This window comes from Lissotriton vulgaris, chromosome 1_1 (assembly GCF_964263255.1).
Source record: "Lissotriton vulgaris chromosome 1_1, aLisVul1.2, whole genome shotgun sequence".
In the NCBI taxonomy this organism is placed as follows: Eukaryota; Metazoa; Chordata; class Amphibia; order Caudata; family Salamandridae; genus Lissotriton; species Lissotriton vulgaris.
This window is the reverse complement of record NC_141685.1, coordinates 879,436,240-879,461,628: the sequence shown is the minus strand read 5'-3', so window position 1 is coordinate 879,461,628 and position 25,389 is coordinate 879,436,240. Positions and strand designations below refer to the sequence as shown.

At 45.6% G+C, this 25,389-nt stretch overlaps 1 protein-coding gene across 1 annotated transcript in view; it reads left to right on the top strand.

The window, feature by feature from the left end:
• NAGA (alpha-N-acetylgalactosaminidase) overlaps nt 1-25,389 on the top strand; it is a 509,595-nt gene that overhangs the window by 400,376 nt on the left and 83,830 nt on the right. The window lies entirely within an intron of this gene.

Genomic DNA, 25,389 nt, shown 5'->3' with positions numbered 1-25,389 from the left:
TGTTGCCAAGAGAGACATCGCTAGGGCATGGAAGGATGCGGAAGAGCCTGCGATGGAGGTGGGGGCAGAGGGCATGGGCCATTGTATGGGGCTGGAGCGCCCAATTCATATGTCACAGGGATGTCCTCAGAAATATTTATAGATATGGGGCCTGGGCGGAGCACAGAGGGATCCATCTAGAACCGCATGAAGAGAGGCCGTGGGATCCAGGGAAGCCTGGGGGGCACAGACTGTTGTATTTCAAATTTTTTGATGCTAAGTGATGGGTCCGGTTACTATTATTTCAATGTCTATGGTTTTGATGGCTTCTGTGCTGGGATTATTTCATACGCAGATATTTTAGTCTGATACAGTACAGTGGTGTTGTATGTGGATGTCATGCTGAGCGTAATATTCTTGTTTATCTTATAACCCAATGAAAAAGTTTTTAAAATTTCAAAAATATTTTCAAATGTCAAAGTTATTACTACTTTAAGGTGAAAGGGGTAGCAATGAGTGCTTTTTCTGTGCTTAATCTAGCCATCCTTAACATGGATAACTTAATTCCTTCATATTTTTAACATCAGTAATCCATACACAGAGAGCATAATACTTTGGCAGACAAATATTGATGTGTTCATTATTTGGAAAGTTGACGCTAATGAATTACCACGCTCTCTCACTTAACTCAATAATGTTTCCTTTGATATGAAGTTCACTAAGGCAGATCCAGAATTGTACCCCAAAAACAGATTTTTAAGAGAATCAATTTTGATAAATCATTTAATGGAAAGAGGATATCCCTAGGCGGTTGTCCGATCAGCATGGAAACAGGCACAAAACGACTGCAGATCCTAGTGTGCCAAGGAACTATAAACCCATTTCTTTGTTGCCTGCGCTGTCTAAACTGCTGGAAATATTGGTCAACCAGCACCTTTCACACTACCTACAAATGAACGACCTGTTAAACCCCAGTCAGTCAGATTTTAGGCCCAATTTCAGTACGGAGACTGCCTTGCTGGAAGTCACGGAGCTTATCGGGAATACTCTGGAGTGGCTGAAATCCTTTTTAGGTTTCGCCTGGCATCCGCTGCGCAGCAGCGTTCACGCAGGCGAAATCTTATGTTACAACAGGATGTGGCTTTGTCCCGCCTCTCTCTTCCATTGGCTAGCTCCATAAATGGAGGCTAGCCAATTGGAAGAGAGATCTGTCCGTCATTGTCCGAGGCGATTCGTGGGCGTTCCGGCGATTTTTTTCCCTCTCCGCCTCTTTGTGACATCATTCCGGCGGTGTTTTTTTTGGTTTTTTTTGCCAAGGTTTGCTTTGTTTCATTCCTCCGAAGATGGCGCCGGGGCCCGTCGACTTCTCGCATCTACTGTGTCAATTACTTTATAATAGCATGACCTTTCGCCCGCGTTCCATTAAAAAGTGAGGTCAGGTCAGTCTATTGTATTAAGTACACTATCCCGTGACAGAACTTTGATTTATATACTAGTTAACAGGAAACCACATGCCCTAAGCATCTTTGTGCCACAGAAGTGCCTCACACGCTGACTTCATGTCTCCTCCTCCTCTCTGCGGCTGGCAGTTCGTCTTGTCCGTTTGAGGTCCCATGCTGTGCAGCTGGCTTCCAAGCAGGCACAATAACAGCGTAGAGAATGAGAGTGAATGGGTCAAACGGGTCCCGCGGAGAAGCTGCACACAGTCTGAAGGCGTAACAACGCGCAGTTTGTTGTCCAGCCACATGGGGGCGCAGTTAGTAAACTTGATTGTACTGCATGAGCGAGGTCATTGAAATGATATTACAACATGGTAAGAAAAAAACACAATCAAAAATAACTCTATAGACAGCGGGCGTTGCCTTAATGTGCTCAACGCAGTCATTGAGTTTCACGCAGGGACATTATACGCGCACCATCTGTTCCCCAATCCTACTAACTAATGGTTGAAAAAGTAACGCGTCGCCATGGATGCAGAAGGAACCATATGGATAAGGGGCCTGACTGCAGACAGGGCTAACAAGGGGCGCCGACGTCAGGGGAAATCTAGGCGCCCGTTGACACCAAAACACTGAGACAGCCTTCCCCAGCGAATCTTTTGGTTTCAGAAATGACGAAGTATATCAGTGAGAAAAATGGTTAAGTTGCATGACAGGAGAATTGAGTGCAACGTCCTGACTATTGAGTTGAAAGGTTCAAAATACTTCCTCCCACAAGAAACACACGCAGATTGCATCGATTCCAGCGCGGCCGGCGGCCGACAATGTGCAGCTGGACCGGGGCTGAAAGGACGCAGAGCGGGACACTCCGGGGCGAGCAGGACACTCTGGGGCTCCGGGACACGCCAAGTGACTGAGGGGGCTGTTGTGGGAGCACTTAATCAACAGCGTGGGTGACTGGAGTGAGTGGACTGTGAGCAGAGGGCGAGCTGTGGCCTCTCAGCGAGCGCCGAACTCTACCTCCGAATTTTTCTGCCATAAATAAATATGTTTGAAACTTGAAGAGCCCACGGTTTTAATTTTCCAACCTACCAAGTTCTGGGCAGAAGTAAATAAAATAAATACTGGCTTGTTTAGTCGCAGAGGCCCCGTGACAGGGTGGATAACACAAACACGAGTCAGAAAAACTCAAATAAACCAGCTACTGACAGACACGTATTTACAGAGATAGATTTATTGCCTGATTTCCCACTCTGCTTTTTTTGTGGCGAATGTTTGTTACCCCCAAAGACCCCAGCCGTCAGCCCACCCGTCAACCTCTTCTCAGAGTCCGAGTGGCAGGTCTGTGGCTGGTCCATTGGCAAAGAACAAATGCGCCAGGGGGAACATTTGCCTTCTAAATGTGCGAAAGGTCCGGCGAGAAAATGAACACTTTAGCTAGCCGTAGTACCCTACAGCTCGAGCTCTCGTGAGAGTTTACAGCTGGCCTCGGATAAAACAGGGACCCCTCGAGTTGAAGTGACGCGAGCATCTGGCGATCAGCAAGTCATGTGCCAGTGTCTTGCTTTCCCTTTCGAAGAAGGCTCTACAGCGGGCAGACGGTTATCGGAATCAGCATATGTGAAGGAACTTGTATTCAGTATAATAAGGGGGTGGATGTCAGGGCATGTGCCTGTTTTAATGTTCCCACTTTTCATGCACGAGGGAACCGAGAATTGGTCTTTTAAGAGCGGGCCCAAACTCACACGTTTTAGCCAAGTGCGTCAGCCGAGACTCTGCCTGGCAATTTCAAAGTCCACAGTTTAGGCAGAGTTCGAGTCACTCACACTCTGTCGGTCACAATAGTATGTTTATGTGCCTTTTGCTTTCCAACCACTCAATCTCCCCCCCCCACCCGCCCCTCCTTTTCTGGCCTAATTGACCAGGAGCCGGCTGGCCGTATTTATTCACCCAAGAAGCTCTGGCGCTGTAGGTTGTGAGGGAAAGCTTGGTCTTTGGGGGTCTTCTTTGCAGACTCTAATTGCAGAAGTGGGTGCCAGATTAGGGATGCAATCAATGTCAGGAGCGTCTCTGTAAAACGCGGAATGTCTATGTTGGACAGTAAATGTGACCCCTTTTGTTTAGGTACAATATGAAAGGTTTGAAGTACCCTTTGCATCCCTGTCCTAGCACCGATATTAAAATTATGTGGCATTTTGTACATAACATGTCGAGTTTGGAGAGTGCGATTGGGGTGAGCATCTTTCTATACACATGTGCACATCAGTTTGTCCCTCTCTATCCCTCTCTCGCAGGCTGTAAGTGTGTGTGTGGCTGTGTGTGTGGCTCTGTGTGTGGCTCTGTGTGTGGCTTTGTGTGTGTGTGGCTCTGTGTGTGTGTGGCTCTATGTGTGTGGCTCTATGTGTGTGTGTGTGGCTCTGCGTGTGTGTGTGGCTCTGCGTGTGGCTCTCTGTGTGTGGGTCTGTGTGTGTGGGTCTGTGTGTGTGTGGGTCTGTGTGTGTGTGGGTCTGTGTGTGTGTGGCTCTGTGTGTGTGTGGGTCTGTGTGTGTGTGTGTGGCTCTCTCAGTGTGTGTGTGTGTGGGGCTCTGTGTGGGTGTGTGTGGGTCTGTGCGTTTTTGTGTGGCATTTGCGAGAGATTAAACTATTGGCATTGTAAATGACAATGCCATCTATTTATCTGTTTTCAAAACCAACACATAAATAAAAGAATTGCCATTTACAATGCCAATAGCTCTAACTTTTGCGAAGGCGAGACCGTTGCATTGTAAATGCTTGTTGGAAGATAGAGGTCAGGAAGTGTGGACGCCCCCCTTCTTTTCTGGTACCAAAAGGTTTACTGTCGGGGTACCTCAGGGCTCATCCGTGAGTCCCACGCTGTTTAACCTCTGCTTGAGTCTGCTGGATTCCATGGGAAGAGGTGTGGCGCCGTGGCTAGGGCGACTAACTCCAGAATCTGGGAATCACGGTTCGATCCCCAGCACCGGCGCAGATTAGCCCAGCACCATGTGACTCTGGGCAATAGCTTGCTTAATCTTCCGGACGGCCCCCAGAGCCGAGAGACCCTTACGGGTGATTGTGCGCTTTACAAATGTGGATTATTATTATGGTGGAATCTTTTGGTGCCAAAATATTCTTCTGTGCGGATGACACACCATTTCTTTTCTCCTTTAGTAAAGGAGAAGATATCACACCAGAGTCTATCAAGCCTTATTTAGCTGCAGTCTTCCAACAGATGCGTATATCTCAGCTAAAGTGCAATACGGATAAGAATGAGTTTCCCTGTTTTGGCCGCATCTTTTCAATAGACTGGCAGATTTTTATCTTTGAGTGTGTCCTCATCTCAGGTGGTTAAAGTTTTACAACCAGCTATCATTTCAAAATCCAGTTAATGATGTGGCTGGGACCTGCTTTGGCCTGCTACGTTGTTGCTCAGGTTCGAATTCCTTAAAAAACAGAAGACTAGAGGTGTTTGGCAAAACAGGAACAATTTTGTTTAATTAAACAACTAGGCAGGGAGACAATACAGGCACAAGGGCTGAGGACTATCTCAATTTACATTGGGTTTGCTTTAGTCTTTTATACATTTTTACATTAAACCATAAACATATCTGCCATACCAACTCAACATCCTGTGATTCTGGGCCAATCACTTAATCTCCCTGTACCTGCAAAAAATGAATGTCGACTTAACTGTTGCTCCTGAAAATCACATTTGGGCCGAGTTCGCAATATAGGCGCCATTGCTGACGATTAAGTGCAGGTGCCAAGCACCAGAAATCACCGGCTCAAATTAAGCTCTGGTGTGGTCAGTGGTTCATGTGTTCAGATGTCTGGCGTGGGGAGCTCATGATCACTATGTGTGGTAGACCCTGATTGGCTATGTGTTCTTAGCTCATGTAGCATCTGACTTTATGTTGTTTTCCAAAGCACGCATACCCCTTTGGGCCATGCGTGCTTTATTGGGGGCAAATTGCCCTTGACCATAGTGATGTTGCAAGAGTTTCCTGTCCTGTGTTTGCCTGCCAGCCATGCACCCTCCCACCTGTGACCCATCAATCAGGGATCTTGGGCCTAGGTCGCAGGTGCTGCCTGACTACATACTTGTGTGTCGAGGTAGATGTGGAGTTCAGGACGGGTGATTTTATTAATAGGGATAATAGTTCATATTTATCAATTAACGCATCTATATCCCTATGTAGTGCAAAAAGGTTTCTGTATTTTCTTTCCCTCGTCATCTTAGCACTCATTATGACTGGACTGGATTACACAAATACATTATATTTTAGTCTTCCACAGTACCTAGTAAATAAATAAGAGGTAGTACAAAATGCAACTGCTCGCTTGATTCTTAAGCTTCTGCTGAGAACTCAAATGTCTTCACATCTTCGCTCTCTAAATTGACTCGCAGTGGACAGCCGCATCTTGTTGCAAAAACGTTGGTTTTGACCCACAGAGGTCTGCATCTTTATGGTCCTAGCTATCGTTCATCTAGAATACACACCTATCTCTCTAACAGGAAGTTGCGTACTTCCAGTAGTGCACTTGCCATAGTACCAGGATCTGCCGTTCTAAAGCAGGCGGGCGCTCTTTCTCCTATCTGGGCCCCTCAGCCTGGAACAAACTTCCCTTGATTTCCGTCGAACTGAATCTGAACAGCAGTTCAAAAAGAAGCTGAAAACTTGGCTCTTCTCTCAGAACTAATCCCCTTCTCCCTTGCATTAGTGCCAGGGCACTCTTCAGAATTGCTGCGCACCCACAAAACCTGTTTCATTGTCATCAACTTCCCAGGAAATTGCAGACTTAAACCAACAAAGATCATGGTTGTACAACAGGGAAGGACTACTTAGAGTTAGGAATACAACCCCCTATTTCAAGTAAATTAACATGTGGTATTGTGTGCAATACTTTAAGTAACAATCGTCAAAAAGTTATAAAAAAGCATTGGTCCATCTTGAGATCTATAAATGTATACCTTGAAAGAACACGGTTTTCCTTCAAGGAAGGTAAAAACGTGTGAGATCACCTAGTCAAGGCATATACTCCCAATACTCCACCTAGTGATTACACCACCACCATGTTTTTACTGCCGGTAGTAACAGAACATTTCAAAGGTGGTTCATGTGCTGAATGCAAATACACTAGAAACATAGGATTTTTTTATCCACAGAAATATTTAAATCTATTTACCTCTACACACTAACTCTAACTTTACTAATGTGATTTACACTGAGTGGTGCCCCAGCCAGAAGATATATGTGAATACAGGACAAACCACTTAGAAGACTAAGGCATGAATTCTCCAGCACATGACTAAAACCAGAAGTCAAGTAATGCACACACCAATGGTTGATCACTACCTTTCATTGCACCATAAAGCAAAACAATCAGTTGACGGATCACTAAAGATGTTTCCCCAAAATCTTGAGGAGATGACATAGTAACTCAGTTACAGTTTCTGGTAAGCAGTTGGATAGACAGACGTGACTCCGTATTAAATTGATTGAATGTCTCTTATAAACTAGATATGCTAGCCCAAGCACATAACTATGTTTGACATTTATGGACATTTTAGATCCCTTTGATGACATTGATTTGTATGCTTGGATTACTTGACAATTGCACATTAGTGGTGCTGTGATTTATTGTGAATTTAAGTAATTTACCCTATACCTACTTGTGGGCATGGTGGGTAATTTTGTTCACTGTACTTCCTTATTCCATGTTTTCGCTATTTTGCCCTTGGATCTCAAGTATTTAAAAATCTGTGTTTCCATGTTACATTTTGGGGTTTTGCCTCGGTAGGGTTCTTGTCCTTCATTAGTTTCTCATTCAAGAAACTGGCCCTGCCTACACTCAAGAGTGGTCTGGTTTTGCATGCAGGGGTTTGTGTCCTTCTTTTAATATTTTCTCCCCATAAATGGTCTCTGCACACAGTAAGCTTTTCAGGGGGTGTGCATTCAGCTTTTGTGTGCACCAACACTAAATCCTTGCGATCACTCATGCTGTAAGATCTCACATTTTTCCCTCTATGGATATTGGTAAGAGCACTGCTTCATTTAATTACATGTTTGTAGACTCTTAAGGCCTCGCTCGTCCCCTTAATAATATGTTCCATTTCTTCTTTGATTCATAGGCCTTTCTGTTTTTGACCTTCTAAATTGATGCAATGAGCTCTGGTGCTTCTTGATGTACTTTGCTCTTTCTGATGAGCAGTAATGCCTCTTCCATTCCCTTCTCTCTGTCTTAATTCGCCTCTCCTATAATTCTTTAACTGTGGACTGTGCATTCCTCCCCACCTGTTGTCAGTATATTGCTGAGGAGAACTCCCTATTTTTGGATTGCTTGTTTGGGACATATTCTACTTACTTGCTGAGTGAGCTTTTGTATTTCTCCCATTCTCCAAATACATTTCAACATCCTCTGAAGATTTGGGTCTAATCTCAGATTTTTAACTTATACTTTCAGGAGTATATATCTTTCTTCTGTGCACATATTCTTGTGTACTACTTCTGTATTTTGAGTGATTGCCCTCTCACTTTTGCATGGGCCACAACTTAATTATAGGTAAGCCCACCTCAATCATAAATGTCGTTCCTTTACCACACAATTGATACCCAGTATTTGTGGCTTCCTATTTATTCCTTCATTGTGTTGCTGTTTTTAATTCTCTCTGTCCTGATGATGACACCTCAGAATCACGCCAAAGGTGTTGAAACGTTGACGTAAAGTTTAGTCTTGGCATACCTCTTAAAACCTCTAACATGTGTTAGTGGAAAAGGATTAGTGGTGGTATACCTACTTCTTAATTCTCAAATCATACAGCCACTGAGATGTTTTTATAATGTGCCTTCGTTCCTTCACTAATGGTGCACATGATTATGACTGGAGCCACTGCCCTGTCGCTGATTCACATTTCTAAGCAACCTTTTATGCTTTTCAAATGTGATTTACATATTGTTTTCGCCTCTCAATACATACTGTTGAACTATTATCATTACATGTGTTGTAGTTGTTGTTTGACGGAGTAATTAATCAGGGATGTAATGTTTATGGTCCCACACTCTGAAATAATTGTAAAAATAACTTTAATAGAAACACTGCTTTTGTTTGGAGCTCTTATTTGCTAGCAGCAGGATCCAATGCTGAATAAAGTCAAAAACAAAACCATTCAATAGAGTATTAAAGTTCAGCAAAAGACAGTTATGTGTGAAAGTACACCCTCCTACCAGAATCCCAAGACCAATAGTAGTAGCAAAAGAAGCAGATATCCAAGGCAACAAATAACAAAATGTGACTTCAAAAATTCCAAGGTTTTCAAGAATACAGATGCAAGTTTTTAGAAGTAATTTGATTCTCTTTGCTTTATCCTTTTATACTGAAGCTTCAGGGTGTCCGTTAACATGAAATCTTGTGAAGTGACATTTCCAATCCTCACAATATTTTGTTTGAGTTGCATTTTCACTTTGTGGCAACTTTGTCCACAGTGACCATTGTCTTGGATAAGGCATCACTGCAAACAAATTGCTGCAATGGAACTGTGTTAAGAAATTTTGTAGTAAGATTTCATTTCCTTTTTAGGGCTCGCCCCTTTCCTATTCCGCTGGAATAGGAAAAAGAGCCCTAATGCAGCTATATCACTACTTAAGGCCAGGGGGTCTCACCAAAAGCGGATTTTGTAAAGTGCACGCCTCGTGCACGAGCTTGCCTGAGCCTTCTGCCTATCAGCCTGCCAGTTCTCCTCCCCTAATTATTCACTTCACTTATTCACGGCCGCAGGCCGTGACTCTGGCTCTTCAAAGGCTCTGCTCCCCGCCCCCCGCCCCCCGCCTGCACTTCACGGCCGCCAGGCCGTGCCCTTGTCGATTCATCTGCTTGCCTTCTGTCCCTTAATCTCCCCGTAACTCCCCCCTCACCTCTCCCACTCCACTGCTTCAGGCTCCCACCATTTGCTCAGGACATTGCTTGTTTTAACTTGATTCACGGCTTCCAGCACGTTTCTTTTGCTCTTCTCTTCCGTTTCAGTGCCTGCCATTTATTGCCGCGTTATGCTTGCCTCTACTTTTCCCTTTTATTAGGATCAGGTTTCCCCTTGACTATATTTTCACTGCAGCCCTCATTTCATCTCCTTATTTAATGTAGTCAACTCACATTCAAGCATAACACTACAGTGCTCATTCCTTCACTCTCCATTTTTCTTACATATGTATTGAACTAAAGTTAGTTACTTATTGCTTCACTATCTTATTGATTTAGCATTAAAAGCCTCATTCTTGAGTGAATCTTTTCAAAGTTTTATTTTCATGTGTTTGTGTTTTTCAACCTGAATTATATTTCATCGTACATCATCATCCTTGACTCTTAATGTTGCCTGCATTGATTTTTGCCTCCATTTATTCTCTATTGCTCTCCTCTCTCTCTCTCTCCCTCTCTCACTCCACTCCCTCCTTCCCTCTCGTCCTCCCTCTCTCTCTCCCTCCCCTCACTCTCTCACTCTCCCTCTCTCTGTCTACCTCTATCCCTGTCCCTCTCTTCCCTCTCACTCTCCCCTCACTCCTCTCTCCTCTCTCACCCTCTCCCTCTCTCTGTCTCCTCTCTCCTCCTCCCCCTCTCTCTCCTCTCTCCCTCTCTTTACCCTCCCCCTGCTCTCCTTTTTCTCCCTCTCCCCATCTCCCCCTCTGCCTGCTCTCCTCTCTCTCTCCCTCCCCTCTCTCTCCCCCCGTCCTTCGCTCTCGTCCTCCCCCTCTCTTCTTACCCTCCCTCTCTCCCTCTACCCTCTCTCCCTTTCCCTCTCTCCCTTCCCTCACTTCCCTCTCCCTCTCTCCATTTCTCTCTCTTCCCTCTCCTCTCTCCCCGTCTCCATCTCCATCTCCCTCTCCTCTCTCCCCCTCTCTCGCCTCTCTCTCTCCTCTTTCCCCCCTCTCTCTCCTCTCCCCCCTCTCTCTCCTCTCTACCTCTCTTTACCCTCTCCCTCCTCTCCTTTTTCTCCCTCTCCCCATCTCCCACTCAGCACCACCACAGCACCACTCTGCACCACCACAGCATCACTCAGCACCACTCAGCACCACCACAGCAACACTCAGCACCACCACAGCATCAATCAGCAACACCACAGCATCACCAGGCACCACCCCAGCACCACTCACCAACACCACATCATCAATCAGCATCACTCAGCACCACCACAGCACCACCACATTATCACTCAGCACCACCACATTATCACTAGGCGCCACCCCAGCATCACTCAGTGCCACCCCAGCATCACTCAGCGCAACCACAGCATCACTCAGCGCAACCACAGCATCACTCAGCGCAACCACAGCATCACTCAGCGCAACCACAGCATCATTCAGCACGACCACAGCATCACTGGTTCAAATATGTTCTTTCAATGTTTCAAGCTGTTTTCAAGCTTTCACGATTTATTACAATTCACAAAAAAGATGTTAATATTTCACTTCTGTTCTTGGATTTTCGTCACAATAAAAAACACTGAACATAATCTTCACAAAAGTTATTTACAAAAATTTAAGCTATTGCCATTACAAATTAAATACATTATTTAAGTATTAATTATTAAAAAAAATTTAAAGCATTGTTATTTGTAATATCAATACATCTAAGTCACGTAAATACAAAACATGTTGCATTACAAATGCTATAGGTGTCACATTTGCGAAGGTTATAACTATTGGCATTGTAAATGACAAAGTTATTAATTTAACTATTTGAAAAAATAACACATAAATAAAAAAAAACATTTATAAGACCAATAGCTCAAACTTTCCTAATGCGAGCCCTATTGCATTTCCAATGCTTGTTTTACAGTCTGTTATCCCACATCTGTATTCCGCTTTAACCTTACCCACGATCTTGACAGCACCCGTCCATCTTCATATGTATTCTGTGGTCTTGGTTTTTCAGGGGGCCTTTCATGAAATCTGTGAGTTGGGCATGAATATTTTTAGCAGGTTCCCACGATCTTACCTCCACCTCATAACCTTTCCAGTTAATGAAATACTGCTGTTTCTTTTTTGTGTAACAGGAATCAAAAATAGACTTTACCTCATATTGTATATTGGAGTCTTGAATGATAGGTAAAATAGGTCAACAAATCTGAGTACCTCTCTTTTTACGTGGTTTTATTGAAGGTACTTGAATGACTGAATGGTTTTTCATGGTCTCTGAAGTGCTAACTTCATAGCAACTGGACTGATAATTGCACTTATTGAAAGTGGACCATGAAATCTTTTATGCTTGGCAAATAACCAGACTGTATTCCTCATTTGATATTTTGAAGCATCTCTTCTTCTTTTCTGCTTGTTTTCTGTAATTCATCTTGGCTTTTCTTAGGTTTTCTAGTAGATCTTTGTGTATTTTGTTCTAGTGTTTGTACTCTTTCTTCAGCAGATGGGTTTATGGATTCTTATTTTATAATGTTTTGATGAAGCGTGAATCGAAACCTTGAAGACTGAAGAAAGGAGTAAAGCCAATAGGCGATGAACGATGTTATTATGGCAGAATTCTGCAAGTCATAAATGAATCACTCAAGGTGATTGAGCCTTAATGTGACATCTTAAATACATTTCTATTTCTTGATTCATTATTTCTGACTGAGGATCATAGGCTGAGGATTATCAGATCTCAAATGTTAGCTTTATACAAAATTCCATCCAGAATTTAGATATGAATTGTGACCGTCGGTCAGGTATTACTATGGTGGGTAGACCATGTAACTGGACAATGTATTGTAACAATTGTTCACTGGTTTCTGATGCTGATGGGTTTCTCTTAATTGTCCTCAATCACTAAGATGGTAGTTAATCCGTTGACTAAAGGAAGATGTTCTAGAAAATTAATAGTTACAGTATGCCAATGTTATGATGGCATTTCTAGTGGGTTTAATTGGCCAATGCTTTTTGATGATCATTTTTATTTCTTATATAAATATCCCATATGAATACAACCTCTTTAATATCGTTTTCCATATTTTGCCACCAGAGATTTCTTTTAAATTAATTCATAGTCTTCTTGGTTCCTGTATGACCTGCCCATGGTGATTAATGTTTTTCCTTTAAAATTAGATTTCTTATGGTGTTTATAGAAAGGTGACATTTTTCTATCATACCTTGGTAATTCCTCTTTAAGTGGCTTTTTTATGCCTTCCTCTGCCCTCTCTGTCATTTCTGGAAACATTTCCTCATTAGCTTGATCAAAAATTGAAATGATTACAAATATATTTGCAGGATTAATTTAATTTTCCTTATTCATTCCTGTACATTTTTCTAATGGTTTTGATCACAGGTATCTGCCTTCATGTTTAATTGTCCTGGTTGAAATGTTATGACAAAGTTGTATTCTGAAAAGAAAAGAGACCATCTTGTTTGTCTGGCTGTAAGAATTATGGATGATTTTAGGAATAGGAAATTTCGATGGTCAGTGAAAACAATAACAAGTATTTTAATTCCAAATAAATGATGTTGCTATTCTGAAAATGCTGCTTTGATGGCCCAAAACTCCTTTTTAGCTGTTGTATATTTACATTCTGAGGTGTTCAGTTTTTTTAAAGTTATCCCACAGGATGCAGCTGTCCAGGGTCAGGATGTTGTTGGGATAATACTGCTCCAACATTGAAAGCTGAGGTGTCCTCTTCCACAAACCTGTATCTGTTATCTTAAAACTATATCTCAGGAGAATCGTTTCTTCAGTTGTACAAAGTCCTTGTGAGCATCACTCTAATTAAACACCAGGACTTCAATAGCATTTGGCACCTATTTTCCTCAATTTAGTGATTGGAGAGACAACTTGAGAAACATCTTTGATGAATCAACCATAAAAATTAGTGAAACCCAAAAACATCTAAATATCTTTCACTGATTTAGGAGTTGGCTAATCCAGAACTGCTCTGGTTTTCCTGTCATCCATCCTCAGATCCTCCAGGGACCCAGTGAATCCTATAAATTCCAATGTGTAGACATAGCAAAAAATAAATCTCTTCTTTGGAATATAAATGATTTTCACTTAATTGTTCTAATACTAGACGTACATGATGGATATGATCTTCAAGATCTATTGAAAAAATTACGCTTTTGTCAATATATACAATGACAAAAATGTTTATATATTCCCCGAGGACATCACTGATAAATTGAACACCTGTGGGTGCTTTGCATATTTTGAATGGCATTAATTGATATTCAAATAGACCAAATTGTTTTCTAAACGCCGTCTTCCACTCATCACCACATCGTACATGAATTAGATGAGAAGCTCCTCTTAGATCTATTTTGGTAAACATTTGCGCATCTTTTATTTGATCCAACAGGACTAAAATCAAGGGAAGTGGATAACAGTACTTAATGGTTACTTTGTTTAGGACCCTATAATCATCACATGGACGAAAATCTCCTTTTTTCAACACTTTGAATAAGCGTGATGATATAGGAGACTGGAGTGTCTGATAAATCCATATGCCAAATATGTATCCAAATAATTTCTTAAGTATTCAGTCTCTTGCTCGGTGAGAGCATAGAGTCGACAACAAGGGAGATTGGCTCCTCGCTACAAATCAATATGACAGTCATATGGTCTATGTGGTGGTAATTTCTTAACTTGGATTCTTGTTTATTTAATAACTCAGTAAAGTCATGATGTTCCCTAGGGATCATCTTCTCGGGTTCTTCAACTTCTCTTCATTCCAAAGTTGCAAGGATGGTTGCTGCATGTACATAGCCATATATGACTTCCTCCTTCAATTCATTCGAACCCTCAGCCTTGCATACTTATTGACAAGCTGAAGAGGAAAAAAAACCTGTGCCTTCTACCCAATAAATAGATGAGTAATGCTTGGCTAGCCAAGGAATCTCCAAAATCACCTGAAATGGGGCTTACCAAAAACATCAAATGAGAGTGTTTTCTTATGCATGTCTAAACTAATAACTTCCATGGGAACAGTGGAATGTGTTGTCTGTGCAGAAGTAAAGAACGTACAGTCTACAGCTCTAACCTGTTCTGTTTTTTCTTTCCTTTGGGGTTTAAAACCTAAATGATGAACTAACTCTCCGGTCTGTGAAGTTGCATGTAGCAAATGAATTAATTACTGGCGGTAACTGTGAGAAAATATGTAATTTTCCCACAAGGATACATCAAGACTAATATAGACTGTTCCAGGTTGTAAAGTATTTAGTAATACTTCTTTAATGGTAGTATCTACAGAAGAAATGCTGTGCAAGGACCATCCTTTACTTTCACTGAGCAATTTATTTTCCTGCTCAACTTCTTTTTTTTATGCATAGTTTGATAAAATGTCTGAACCACAATATAAACAAAAATATTTTTGATTTGCATGATTAGTTTTCTTCTTTGCTAAGAGTTTGATGAACAGCACCAATCTACATAGGTTCAGGGGATGGAGAACAAACGTGCTCTCTTGAGATATTTCTATTAGGCCATCTTACTCTGTATTCCATTCTTCTTTTCTCAGCTCTTCTTTCGGACATCCTATGATATGGTTGTATGATTAAATTAATTCATTATTTTCTATCCTTAGGTCCACCTTAATTTTAGGACAGCAAATCTTTCAGTTCCTCATTTAAGCCTGTAAAGAAAATAGTCTCTTTTTACTTTAGGCTAATTAGCCTCTAATACCAATCTTTGAAATAATTGAATGTAATAGTTCTCTCTTCCCCTGTTTTAAGTCTAACAACTCAATATTAGCACTTTGTGTTAAAGTGCGTCAAGCAAAAATTATTTTGCATACTTTCTTGAATTATTCTATATCGTACAATTGTGGCCTATTTTCTTCTTCCAGAACCATCATTTTGTTCTCAGGCTGCAGTATTCAGTTGACAAGGACTTTTATTTAAGAGTTAAATACCTCAGAGCTTCAGTTCTTCACCTCTGTGCCCCAGTCTGGATTATAAATCTGACTGAGCACTGATTGATTGATAAACAAAGTTTATTTAGACAATAGTCTATAAACCATACATAATACAATGGATCCACATGGCGATAAGATAAATACACCACAATTCATTTTAGACACTCTATACAAATTTAAAACCATAGAAACAATATATTGGGATTCTCAGTATTTTTTTTAAATCCTAAAATCTTAATCTCTCCCACCCTCCTTCGTTGCCTCCATTACAGATTCTCTTGTTGCTTTCAAAAACTTCCCAACGCAATTGTAATTTCCAAGAAAGACAGTTCTGTAAGGACATCAACAGTATCCGCACGTGTATTCACCTTGTACTTTAAAAATATTGGACGTAAAAACACTTTTCGGACAGCTAAAATCCATGTACAGTCTAGCAATATATGTAAAATATCATTTCTTACTCCTAGGCCACATTTACAAATACCATCTGGTTGGATCAGGGCCGCTTTTATTTTACCATCAATCTTCCATGGATTTAAACCCACCCAAACCTTCATGATTTCGTATCTTAGCCATTTATTGTTCAACAAATCCAAATATGGAAACCGGGCCTCCTTTTCCCATTCGCCCCTTACCCAGTTAACCGATTTTTTTAACTTCAGGTAATCCAGATCTTGTGATCTAGAGTATTGGAGCCCTAGGTCTCTAAGCATTTTCTTAGTAAAGGCTAAGTCCAGCAAAGGTTGTTCGAGTCTCAATTTTAAGTGCACAGCTACTGACTGGAGGGTTTTCCTGCATAAGCTGCTTACTTGAATTTCCTCTCTGCACCAAATTGAGACCTTCTGTTCCCCACCAGTCGCCTGACGGTTCCAGAATCTTAGCAAGGACATTTGTGACTTTACATCCCATGCCATTAGTCCTACCTCTAATCTAATTGCTTGAACCATGGAACCGTTAGGTAAAGACAGCAGCATTTTAAGTATCTTTCCTTCTTCCCGGTCCCACTCCCTTTTGCCACTCAGATAGAGCACTTCTGCACCATAAAGGACTTGTGGGGGGATCATAGCTTCAAATGCCTTTAAAATCGGTCTGTGTGACAAGTCACCATAATCTTTATTACATTTTTTCAATCCACAGACAGCACTTCTCATGATCAGGTCCTGCAGCTTGATGATTATAATGTAAAATAAACACGGCCTTCTCTAAGAGGAAAATGTGACCCTGTGCTTATTTAAAAATTAAATAAAGCCTGCAAGCTACTCTGAAGGTGTCTGTAAGATACTTTTAGCTGACAGTCGACTGGTTGGAGACATCTGATCTGGAGTCTGTCTCCAGATATATCAGAACTTCTTGTAATCCATCTTTGCTCTCCACCATAGTGGTGAAAGAATGTCTGAGAGGGCTGTTTTACACGTTCTCTTCTTTGGCCAGGAGTCCACCAATTTAATAAACGAGACCCAAGCATTTTCAGCACAACCTCTCTACATCAAATTTGAAAAGAACATAGTGACATTCGTCACAAATCCTCACTCCATGCCCAAAGTGTTGGGGTCATTCCATTTCAATTGCCAACATTCTTTCCTCATCCCGCTTCCCACGTAGTTGGGGTCCTGCACTCTCTGCACATTAAACAATGCCTGAAATCTACAAACCAAGACTAAGAAGTTTCGCAAGGGAAGTCAGCTTTTCATTTTCTTCAGCAACTCAAACAAGGACTTTCTCATATCAAAACCAGGGTTAGTCTGATGGATCATGGTTTGCATTGCTTTCAATTCATATATCTATATAGGGAGGCTGTTCCTGAAGTGGAAAAGGTAAGGGAAGGTAAGGTTTGAAAATCAGTTGGTTCCGGGGAGTCTTCCTCTTTGGAAGATAAAGCCCGTGGGGCATTTCAGAGCCGGCCCTACGAGGAGCAAAAGCCCAATAATGAAACATGACACCCATTTGTGAGGATGTGTGAGGGCTTTATCTTCCAAACAGGAAGACTCCCCAGAACCAACTGATTTGACACCGTTACTTTCCGGGACCTTTCCCACTTTAGGAAAACGCTTCCCTATATTTGTATGAATATTTAGAGTTAGGAGCACGGGTGGCTGGACCTTCAAAACATCCTGGTCCCTCCCTTTTCATTGATTTGCATTGCTTTCTGCCATGTCAAGGCCGTATGGACTAGCTCCAACACAGTCATGATTGCCACAGCTGTGCTTTATGCTGGAGTGTCCATGAAAAACATTTGCAAAGCAGCAATATGGGCCTCAACCTACACATTTACGAGGCATTGCTTCCTCCACATCCACTTGTAATCTGAGGCAGTTGGAGAGGTGTTTCTGCGCAATCTGTTTCATTAAAGTGAGCATTATTTTCTTTTTGTAACTTTTATATTGATTGTGATACTTCTTTAGGGGTTGTGATTCATGTATGTAAATATGTAAAAATTCTAATACTAGAGAAACATTTTACCTGTAACTACAGTTCTCCAACATTGGTATGTTTCAGATTTACATGCAGCCCTGTCTCCTATGCTTGCATGAGGTCTTAATGAGTTTTGAAAATCTAACATTTGGATCCTCTATGGGAAGTTGGAACTTTGGGTTTCTCCATCTCATTGGCCAAAGTTATGGCAGATAAATCACGTGGTTAGACTACTGATAGTTCATGGTTTAGTGTTATTTAGGTTTATGTGCACCATACTATGTTAACATTGGCTGCAGATGGGTCCCAGTCTGATGACAAGGAATAATTAAAGCAGGTGATCTCTGAAAGATAGCAATGCTGGATAACTGTTGTTACAAGTAAGTGACTTTTTTCTTCTTTTTCATGGGGCACTTCTTTGAAGTCAGACGCAATCCTCTGTCCTAGTCAATCGAGTAATAAAGTAGATTGTTGTGCAATAGCTAGGGTCCCCAGTTCCCGTAAAATAAACTGAAGCTATTTCCACTGATAGGGTGTCAAGGGCAACTGGTGGTGTCTACTTCATTATAGTCCATGGATCAAACCCTGAAGGCTGCAGACATTATAGTTACATTGCCCCAATTTATTCTCATTTTTCTTCCAAACAAAAGGTGCGCAAAAGAGTTTTTCTTGTCACTTATTCTACAGTTTTTGCCGTTTTTGAATTCAATCAAGTTTTAAAAAAAATAAACAACATTTGGCTGATAGTGCCTTGAGTTAGGCTTCCAAGAAATAATATTTTAAGTTCAAAAAGTGGCTTTTCTGGGGGCGTGGCTTCGCGGGCTTACATGGCGGATGCTGCCTAGAGGAGCTCCGTCTTAGCCCGATAATTATCCGCCAGTATATCCTGTTCCCTGACTCCTACCGCTGCCAAAAGTGCGGTCCAGCTTGTGGAACCTGCGGGGCACTCTCGGAGGACACTTTCAGAAATCCGGAGTCCCGGACGCCGGGAGACGAGTTGAAACGCTTTTCGGCCCAGTTTGGCGCTGCGCAGCCGGGGCCTCGAGTTTGGTGCTCCCCGGGTCCGGGACATTGTCGGCGGCTGCATCTTCAGATACGGGACCCGGAGGTGCATGGAAGTCCTGCTCTGCTCCTGATCCTCAGTGATGGCCCTAAAGACAACTGTGGCAGGCGCTGGACGCCAGAGACGCTCCCTTTGGTAGGTAAGCACGTGGGGGGGCCCCAGAGGCGTGGGGCCTAGTTGATGACCCTGAGCTGGGGGATAGTGTTTGGTGACGCCGGCACTGCAGTCTGGACGCGCCTGACCTGTATTCCCGGTGTAGCGGATCCCATTCTACTTGGGCTGAACCTGTGGGTCTTTTGCTGAGACATTGGGGTGCTGATCCCACAGGCGTACCGTGGTAAAGGTGTAGCCTGTAGGCCAAAGTTGTCGGGCAGGATTGGAGGCGCCTGACGGAGACCCTGGGACATATTTACAACGGATGACCTGTGACAAGACCGGAGGGACCTAAAGACCGGACCGAGGCTCGCTCTGTAGGCTGAAGGCTCGCGCGCTCGTGGCGTGCTTTGGGAGGGCGAGAGAGGAGCCATTGGCGCGGACGTCCCCCATGGCACGACCCTCTGGTATATCTGCCCAGGTGAAGACAACGCAACCGCCATTAAATCCACGGTGGGTCAAGGTGGGTGTGGGATCCGGTATACAGGATTGAGCGGGGCCATTCCGGGAGCAGCAGAGTGCTGAAAGGTGGAGTGGACGTCGACGAAGATTCCTGGCGATTTAGGTGCCTGACCCCAGCAGAACTTGGGTAGATACTCCCGACGCGGTCCGCCATGACCAGAGGCGGAAGTGGTGGTGGAGCCTCAAAGCAGGGTACGATTGATAAATTCACGGGACCGGATGGCGGCGCTGGGTCCGCCGGAAGCCAGCAAGCATCAGGGCCGGACAATGCCGCACTTATGGCGGCGATCACCCAGTCGCGAGATATGCTGGATGCGAAGATCGGGGCTGTGGGGGCAGATGTCACACTGCTACGCCAAGATCTACGGAACGCTGTGGCCCGCATCACGGAGGCCGAAACGAGGATAACTGGAGTAGAAGATGATGTGGCGATCCTAAAGAAAAAGGTGGCCAGCATGGAGGGACTCCAGAGGGGCTTGGCACTCCGGGTGGAGGACGCGGAAGGACGGGCCCAGCGGAACAATCTGAGGTTCGTGGGGTTCCCGGAGGGCTGCGAGAAGGGCAACATGGAGAAGTTCCTGACTCAGTGGCTAGAGGGCTGGCTCCCGCCTGACTATCTTTCCAAATGCTTTGTGGTGGAGCGGGCGCACAGGGCCCTTACACAAAAGTCGTCGGTAGGGTTGATCGCCAAATTGTTAACACCTTAGCTGCTTGTAAACATTTCTCCCCAGTGCTGCGCTGTCCATTAGAACTAGTGCTGAATGGACGTTCAATGGTCGTGCGCAGCACTGGGGAGGTAGCGCTGCTGACGACCATTGGCCGTCAGCAGCACTTAAGGGGTTAAACTACCATGATAGGGACTCTATCCTATGTCAGGCACGGGAGAAGGAGCCACTCATGTATGACAATCACAAGATCCTTATCTTTCCGGACTATACTAGGCTCGTCCAGCAGCAGAGGCAGTCCTTTACGGCGGCAAAGGCACTCCTGCGGGATCTTAAACTTTTATATGCTCTACTGTACCCAGCCCGCCGGAGAGTGGTTTATCAGTCACGTACTCTGATCTTTGATACCCCGGAGGAGGTGTTCCACTGGACTGATGAAACAGTGAAAATTAGGGTGCATACACCGCCGGGCCGGGACTCGGATTCTTCATCGAGCGGGGCACAGGGGCGGACCCCCCGTCAATCCCGCAGCCGGAGCAGTTGGAGGTCCAGGTCGCGGAAGCGCTCCAAATCCGGGGGTGCGGCGGCGAACAAGAAGGACGCCCCTGACCTACCTCAGGCGGACCCTTGATTCCGGACCTATTACATGGCTGACGTAAGGTACATTTGACCGGCTGGGATGTTGGATAAGATGGAGACATTTGGGGCCGAAGTCCTGGAACATGCTGAACTGATTTATTGAGACTGCTGACTTATGGTGAACTTGGTTGATGGGGAAGACGGTGGGGGGTGGAAGAGTTGTATGAGGGGCAGGCGGGTTTCTCCCTAGTTATGGGGTGTGTTCAGGGGATCCATTGGAGGGGGTGGCTCTCGGTTCCCCGTTGGGGACCAGGCCGCGATCCGACCGTGACAGGTGCTTCCAAGTTGGGAGGTGCGGGTGGGGGGTGGTGGTGGGGGGGAGTTGGTGGTTGAGTTGGGATGTCGGGGTTTTGGTTGCGCTTAATCTGCTGCTGTCTGTATCTTGGGTTGTGTGCATGCTAGACCGTTGGTGCCTTCGTGGCTCATATAGTGCCATTGTCAAATGTCGCCTGTTAAGAGTGGGGGCAGGTAGCTCCAGACACAGTGCGTATTGTGAGTTGGAATGTGAGGGGGGTTTTGGACAAGGTGAAGCGGGGGGCGGTGCTCCGCTATGTCAAGAGAGCCAGGGTAGATGTCTTAATTCTCCAGGAGACCCACCTACTGGGGACAAAAGCGATTTGCCTCCAACGCTTTGGGTTCTTACATGTTTTCCACGCAGGCTTTACAAGGGGTTCCCGGGGGTTGCAGTCCTCATACATCGCAGAATCTCCTTTACACATGAGCAGAGTTGGTCTGACCCACAGGGTAGGTACATCTTCGTCCAGGGGAGGGTCGGGGGAGATAGGGTGACCTTTGGCAGTGTCTACGCCCACCGCCGCTACAGTGGCCTCTGGTGGAGAAGGTTATGTCCCTCTGGAGTGGCATGCCCTACACCCTGACCGTGGTTGGGGTGACTGGAATGACGTGATGGATCTGCGCCTGGATCGGTGGCGGAGGGGGACAACTGACGCAGATGTAGATGTAGAGGGACCCCCCACCAAGCTTTGGGCCCTCACCACGGGATTGGACTGGACAGATGTCTGGAGGTTTAGGCACGGTGCGAGCCGAGAGTATACATATTTCTCCTCAGTGCATGGATCGTTCTCCAGACTGGATTACTTGTTTGTCCCTAGGGGTCTGGCACAAAGGATCGTGGCCTCTGATATCCTACCAAGAGCTCTGTCGGATCACTTGCCGGTGGCCCTTACCCTTAGAGTAGGCCCGTCTGAATGGCAGCTATTACAGGCCCCCTATAGAGAACATATGTCTTGGGAAATTGACAGTTACCTGACTACCAATCATAACTCAGTGGATTCCCAGACGACCCTTTGGGAGGCCCTCAAACCTATCCTTCGTGGGGTAGACATATCCTGGTGCATGGCGGCTCGGGCAGAGAGGCGGCGGGATCTGGTGCGGCGAGAGGCGGAGCTGGAAATACTGAAGCGCAGGAGTAGGGAGGAGAGTGGTAGATTGATACGGCGGCGACTGGTCCTAGCCCAGCAGCAATACACGGCGGTCTTATTCGAGGAGGCGAGGCAGGCCTGGCTTGCCACTCGTAGTCGGGTGTACCAATGGGGGGACAAGTCCTGTAAGATGCTACACCGCCTGTGTCAGGGCACTCTCCATGCCCAGCCACTGCCCCAGCTGTTGGACCCGGCGGGATCACCGATCTCAGAGCCGTTGGTTATCGCAGGGAGCTTCGCAACATATTTTGAGGGACTGTACGCACCCCTGGAGTGCCTACCGGCTGACACTGTTCAGCGGTTCATTGATGACCTCCCCCCGCGGTCGGTTTCGGACGAGGTCCGGGATCTGTTGGATAGGCCCTTCACGGATGAGGAGCTGGGCTCTGCCTTAGGCAAGCTTAACCCGGGTAAGGCACCGGGCCCCAACGGGTTCCCCTGTGAATTGTTTAAATGGTTTCATGTGCAGTTGGGCCCACGCCTGTGCCCGGTGATCGAGAAAGCGTGGGACAGTGGGGTGCTCCAGCCGGACTGGAGGCATGCCGAGGTGGTGGTCTTCCTGAAGTCGGGACGGCCTCCGGAGAGCCACGCATCCTACCGCCCGATATCGCTGATCAATACGGAAGCCAAGGTCATGGCCAAGGCCCTAGCCAATAGGCTTAAGCCCCATATTACGGACCTGGTCCACCCTGACCAGGCGGGCTTTATGCCCCGGAGGGCCACCCGACACAATATCAGGCTTGCTCAGGTGGCGGTCTCGGCCTGGAGAAACCTAGATGAGCGGGCTGCCTTGTTCCTGGCAGACATGGATCGTGCTTTCGATTCCCTAAGTTGGACGTACCTGTTTGCCCTGCTACGCTGCCTTAATATAGGTCCTCGCTTTCTAGCCTACGTGCAGCTGTTGTACACTGGCCTCCGTGCGAGTTGGGGGGGCTGCGTCCCGGCCCTTTCCGGTTCAGAGGGGTACGCGACAGGGGTGTCCCCCTCCCCATACCTGTTCGCGCTGGCCATAGAGCCTTTAGCCGCGTGGGTGCGCATAGATGCCCAGCTCAAGCGCTTTCGCTGGTCCCCGGACCTTACGGACAAGATAGCATTATACGCTGACGACGTATTGTTCTTCCTTACAGATCTTGATCGGTCGGGCCACGGTTGCTGCGTATATTGCAGATCTTCGGGGAGTCCTCCGGCCTCTATGTGAACCCGGGTAAATCCACCTTGTGGGTGCTGGGCGGCGGGGGACCGGTGGGGGACTGGGCAGCGGGCTTACAGTTGGCCCCTGGAGGAATGAAGTACCTAGGAGTCTTTCTTTCCGAGAATGCAGGTGTCTCCCTCCCGCGTTCGTAACTTTGCCCTGCTGTGGGATCACGCGCGGGAGGATATGAAGGCATGGGGTCGCATGCCACTGTCCATATTTGGGAGGTCGGCCATATTTAAAATGGTGGCGCTCCCACGACTTGTATATCAATTACGGAATCATCCCTACCCCGTTCCGCCTCGCTGGTTTCAGCAAGTTAATTCGGCACTGGGCGGGTTCCTGTGGGAGGGTGGGACTGTCAGGGTTGCACTACGGACATGCTTTCGGTCCACGTACGTTGGGGGCCTCGCTACATCTGATATACTTTCGTATTATCAAGCCGCGCATCTTTGGTCCTCAATGATTGGTGGTACGGGGACAGGGGGGATCCAGCATATGCTGTTGAGCGCCACCTGATGGGTTTGTCGTCCATCCATGCCCTTCTATACTCTGCACCGCTTCGGCTGAATCTTCCAACCACCACGCAGTTGGTCTTCTCCGTCTGGCGGCAGGCGCTGCGCCGGATGGGATGGTGGAACGTCCTCACTCAAGAGACCCCCCTCTGGCACAATGGTCACTTACCCCAACTGCTGACCCTCAGGGGTTTCGGCGGGTGGGAGGCCATAGGAATCTCCTCTTTGGGAGACGTGATGTCAGGCGATACCTTGAAGTCGTTCCAAGATCTGCAGAATGACTTTGGGATGCCCCGTTCTCAATTCTTTCGCTTCCTCCAACTTCGACATGCACTGACACCATACCTGACGGACATAGACACCCTTCCAGACTTTAGCCCACTTGAAGCCCAGCTGTTTATGGGGGAACTGCCAGACAAAAAACTGTCCTGTATATACCAATCCCTGGTGCAACACTGTCCCCCGGACCTACAGAGGTTGCTGGAGGTGTGGGTGGGGGATGTTGGGGAATTAGAGGAGGAAGACTGGATGGAGGCCCTGGCGAGTCCCAGGGGGGCGGCGATTTCCACACGTCTGAGACTTGTACAATTCAAATACCGCCACCGCACATACTTCACCAGGGAGCGCCTGTGGAAGGCGGGCATGATAGGGTCCCCTGAATGCCTGCGATGTGGCTCTGAGGTAGGCACACTTATGCACACAACATGGGACTGCCCGGCGCTACATAGGTTCTGGACTGGGGTCTTTCGATGTCTAACAGAAGTACTTTCGTGGGAACTGTCTAGAGAACCAAAACTGGCCTTGTTGCATGTTATGGAGGGGGTTGGGGGCAATCGATAGAAACGTTACCTATTGTTGCTTGGTTTGACCTTGGCCAAACTTGACATAGCTAAAGCTTGGAAGGCGCCTCTGGCCCCGCCCCTAGCCGCCTGGAGGAATGGCATGGACTTCTGTATGGGGCTGGAGCAGCCTATCTTCCTAGCTAGGGGATGCCCCCGTACGCACTTTCGGATTTAGAAAAGGTGGGCGTACTACAGGGGCCTGGACCTTGAACCCCCCCCACCCCTCGGAAAACGACTCCACTCTGACATTTTAATCACTCAGGAGTGTTGGAGCACGTTAGTAGTGCTCTGGTGGTTTTAGCATGTGATCATTGTTTCTTCTATTGTTCTCAGTAAACTGGTATGTGGTAGCAGCGCAACCTGTGTGGGTGGGGGGTGGTGGGGGGTGGGGGATGTTCGTATCGTATGAAAATGTCTGACACTGCTGTGCTCGTTTCATTGCTGTGTGCAACAGAACCCGGTGATCGGGGCTTTGCATTTATATATTTGTGCAGACTAATAAAATGTGTTTGGAAAAAAAAAGTGGCTTTTCTAAAGGAAACTCTTTGACATATATGTTTTATAAAAAAGGGTTTGGGATCCCACATGTTGCTGTGATTATTCAGTACTTCATGACTTCAATTAAGTACCCCTTGAAGGAAATGCACAATCACATATAAAAAACCTTTCCTTTTTTTTCTATTTCCTCCCTGATCTTTTGCATCTCA